Genomic DNA, 4,397 nt, shown 5'->3' with positions numbered 1-4,397 from the left:
TCCTGCCTCAATAGTAGCAAAGAAACCCCTATAATCTCTTTCTAACTACTTGTTCCACCATCTTACCATCTGTGGGCTCAGAGCTCTGGAAGTAGCCACTGTAATTGCTGATTCAGTCACTTTCAAGAACAAGGTTTGCTGAGGCCTGTGCTGTGCTAGCACAGCCTTCATTTAATTGGGCTCCTCTCTCACCCAGTTCTGACAGACCTTTCCTGGTAACCTTCCAAGTCATCTTCAGCTAAACCACCACAGCTGTCAGTGATTCAGTCACCTTGAGGCCTGCTCCAATTTTGCTGAGCCCTGTTTTGCACTGGCCTGCCTGTGCTGAACTGTGCTTGTATCTCACCCTGATGCAACAGACCTTTCCTTTTGACTTTTCAGGTTGTCTTGGGCAGGAAATTTGTTTCACTCTGCCTTTTTGTGGGTTCTGCTGCTCTATAATTTGTTTAGAGTAATTTTTAAAAGTATTTGGAGGAGTTTGGGGAAGAGCTCAGGAGCATCCTTGACTTTACTCCTCTGTTTTCACCATTAAGTTAACCTGAACTGTCAATCATAAAGGTGTATCCACAGTGATTAGAACAGAGCTTTAAACAAAGTAAACTCTTGCTAAATGCTTCATCCATTTGCCATCTACCTATTCATCCATCAATCTATCCATCTATCCATCCATCCATTCATTTTTCCCACATTCACAAACAAATATTTCCCTTAAAACTGGGTCTTTTCATGGGCTTCTTCCCAAGTAATTAAGAGATGGTGATGATAATGATGGTCATTAACAGTACAAAGGTATTAGGGCCACCATGAGTAATGAGAGTATGTCTAAGTCTTAGGTATTTGTTTTTTTTAGTTAAGGAAAAAATGTTTTCAGTCTCTCTAAATCTGATTCCTTCTGGGTGCTAAGAAGATAAATTTAGGAGATCTAAGAACGATAAAGTAGACTTAGAAGTCAGTTTACTACAACCATATTTAAGGTTCATTGTTAAGGATACCAGTGATCCTCATTTGTCTCTCCTTTCTGAATAACCAAGAGTTTATTCTCCTACTTCACTGGGGTGGAGGCTGCCTCAATCCCTGAGCCAGTCAATAGCATTCTGTTGTTCAATCTTTCAGTTGTGTCCAACTGTTGGTAACTCCCTACACAATTTTCTTGGCCAAGACACTAGAATGATTTGCCATTTCCTTCTCTAGTGGATTAAGGCAAATAGAGGTGAAGTGACTTGCAAAGGTGGCATAGCTAGTGAGTGTCTCAGTCCAGATTTGAACTCAGGTCTTTTTGATTCCAGGCCCACTGCTCTCCACAGAACCACCCAGCTGGCTCCTTGATAGCAGTTGTTATTTTTTTGGGGTGGTAAAAAAAGAACCGTAACTTTAATTGTAGGCCTCAGTACAATAAAAATAAATAAACACTGTAATCAATTTTAGGACTTTACATTTGAATAGGGGCCAATAATTTCCACTTTAGAGACCAGGCTTGCTGCAACAGTAAGAAAAATAATTATTCTTTGGAAATTCTTTTGGGGCTGGGAAGAAAAACTTCACTGCCAGACACACTTTGTGTTTCTTTCTGTAGGGCAATCCATTCAGCTAATTACGATGGAAACCTGTGATTCAATTCAACCTTTCAGATAAGACATTCCAGCTCCTGTGATCTAATCAACCAGGAGAATATTTGTGGCCATCACAGTATAGGAGTGAAGCAGTTGCTTCTTGACCCAATAATCAACACAGATGTCAGCTTCAGCCAAAATAACTGGTCCACCTTAATCAACACCAACAAGTTGTCCTGATTCTGAATGTTCAGTCTGTACCTTAACTAGTGTTTCCTGAAGGTGAAAAACAGAGTTCTGAGCAAGAGCAATGTATCAGCAAATCTTGGACTCCAAGACAGGCTCTTCCTATGTCTAATTAGAGCTTCATCTATGGCTACTTCCACTGAACCAGCACCAGGAACCATGCAGTCATCTTCAATAGTATTCTTGACAGCTCAAGGATTATCTCTTAATTGTGTCCTTGATCTGTGTAATCATTTGCCTTTTTTGTCCTTTGATCAACAATATGACAGATCAAGGGTTGCCACAGTTCTCAATAAAGGTGAACTTCTCTTCTCCCAGTTTGTATTCATAGATAAGCCCTGCATGCCCCAAACAGTCAGAATTTAAGTCATCTAGAAAATGCATAGTCATCCCACCACAGGCAAGAGTCAAACTCTCCATATTTCTTCTTTTTGGTCTATGGAGGGCTACAATACCTTCTTTTGCACGAGTATCTAAAGAAAATGGGACAATGACTTTTGATTAATAACAACAAATCCTTTGTCTGAATCACCACACACTTTTTTTCAGTTCTATTATTTTCTTTACTTCATCTTCAATAAATTTCCTTTCTGCTTTTACTAGTTTCTCTCTTTCCTCTGTACTTTTGTAAAAAAAAAAAATCCAGAATTCACTTCTGTTTTTTTTTCATATTCTAAGGATATACTGTAGCTAAGGACACTCTATAGCAATTATTAAGCACCTATTATGCATATGTCACTGTGCTTAGCACGGTGAATACCTAGGAAGGCTAATGAAAATCCCTGCCCTCAAGGAATTCACAGTCTAATTGAGGTGTGTGTAAAAACAGTTATGTACAAAGAATATACACATATAGGATAACTTGGATATGATCAACAGAGGAAAGACACTAGAATTAAGGGGGATCTGGAAAGCTTCATGTAGAAGGTGGGATTTTAGCTGGGACTTGAAGGAAGACATGGAAGACATAGAGATAAGGAAGGAGGGCATTCTAGGAATGGAAAGCAGTCAGTGAAAATGCAAAATTAGGAAATGGAAATGTCATATGAGGAATAGCAAGGAGACCAGTATCACTAGATCCCAGAATATGTGGGTGTGATTAAGGTGTAAAAAACTTGGAAAGGGAGAAGGTAATCAGATTGTGAAGGTCCTGGACCAAGAAAGAAAGAACTTTATATTTGATCCTGGAGGAAATAGGAAGCTACTAAAGTTTCTTTAATAGGGGGTAACGTGGTGAGATCTGTAATTGAGGAAAATCAGTTTGACAACTGAATGGCTGTCAACTGCAATGGGAAGAGACTTGAGACCAATCAAAAGCCTACTGCAACATTCCATGCCTGAAGGGATGAAGACCTGAACCAGGATGGTGGCAGGGTTCAACAAGAGCAGGGAGGGAACACTTGCAAAGAAGATTATAAAGGTAAAAATCTCTAGTATTTGACCACAAATTGGATATGGGGATTGAGAGTGCAGAGTCAAGGATAAAACGCAGGTTGTCTGTCTGGGTAAGTGGGAGGATGGTGGTACCTTTGAATGTAAGAGGGAACTTTGGAAGTTTAATATTCTTTAAAAACATTAATAATATTCATATATCCTTTCAGGTCAGGCCAGCCCTGAGGTCCTGTGGTTACTTAGGTTATTCTGGGTACCAACATTCTTGTTATTCATCTGTCTAAGTGGTTGTCAATTCATGTACAGAACTGAGGTATCAGTTCCCTTCTCCACTGCACATTTTCCCCAAACTTCATTAGTATCAATACTGCTGTTTAGCTAGGTCTCTAGACTCATTCAAGTTTATGTTGGCAATATAAATATGTGAATCCAAGATTTCATTTACTAGCACCCTACAAGTTCTCAAAGGTAAGACCTATTTCCTAAATTTTCTTTCACTTGTGATCCAGTTCTCTATGGATCCTTCCTCAAGTTTCTAGTGATCTCCTCTAAAAATATTAATGGATTGGGCTTCTCTTTGCTCTGTAAGAATGTGTATAATTTGTGATTTATCTCAATAGGAAGCTTCTCTATTGACTTCAGGGGACCTAGTCACTATTCAATGCTCTGTTAAAGGGGCTCTGTCCATCATGATAGAACTATTTGGATCTTTTCCTTGAAGCCACACTGTTACTTGAGTTGGGGAAGCTTACCTTTATGGACATCTAAGCAGATGAGGGAGAGCACAAACAAAAGACCCAAGCCCAAATAGAGACTTCACAATGAAATACAAAGTAATGAGGGCTTTAACCAACAAATCATAGACACAACTTATAATTATGTGAAAGAAAATGATAACGATGAAACAATTACACAAAAATTTCTGAGATGCAGACTAAAGAATTTCTCAAGGGAGAAATACATCCTGCAAAATATAAATGAACAAAATAGAAAAGAAGAGGGCTAATGAACTGCATATGCATTTAAAATTAGAATGCCAACAAATAAACCCAAAATAAGCATTAAAGAGAAGATATTTGAAATTAGAGAACAAAGAACTTAATTGGACTCCAAAAAGAACACTGAAATTATTTTTAAAAAAACTAAAAGCTATTTCTTTGAAAAGATTCTTAAATGTGATAAACCTTTTGACAACTTTGTTAAAAAGAA

The 4,397-nt window shown here is 38.3% G+C and overlaps 1 pseudogene; it reads right to left on the bottom strand.

Annotated features, from left to right (window-relative positions):
* Positions 1-1,616: 1,616 nt before the first annotated feature.
* LOC140507993 (T-complex protein 1 subunit zeta pseudogene) lies at positions 1,617-3,952 on the bottom strand (annotated as a pseudogene).
* Between the last annotated feature and the right edge of the window lie 445 nt (positions 3,953-4,397).

Source organism: Notamacropus eugenii, chromosome 5 (genome assembly GCF_028372415.1).
Source record: "Notamacropus eugenii isolate mMacEug1 chromosome 5, mMacEug1.pri_v2, whole genome shotgun sequence".
NCBI classification, from domain to species: Eukaryota; Metazoa; Chordata; class Mammalia; order Diprotodontia; family Macropodidae; genus Notamacropus; species Notamacropus eugenii.
The sequence above is the reverse complement of the archived record's forward strand: the minus strand, read 5'-3'. Positions and strand labels throughout refer to the sequence as shown.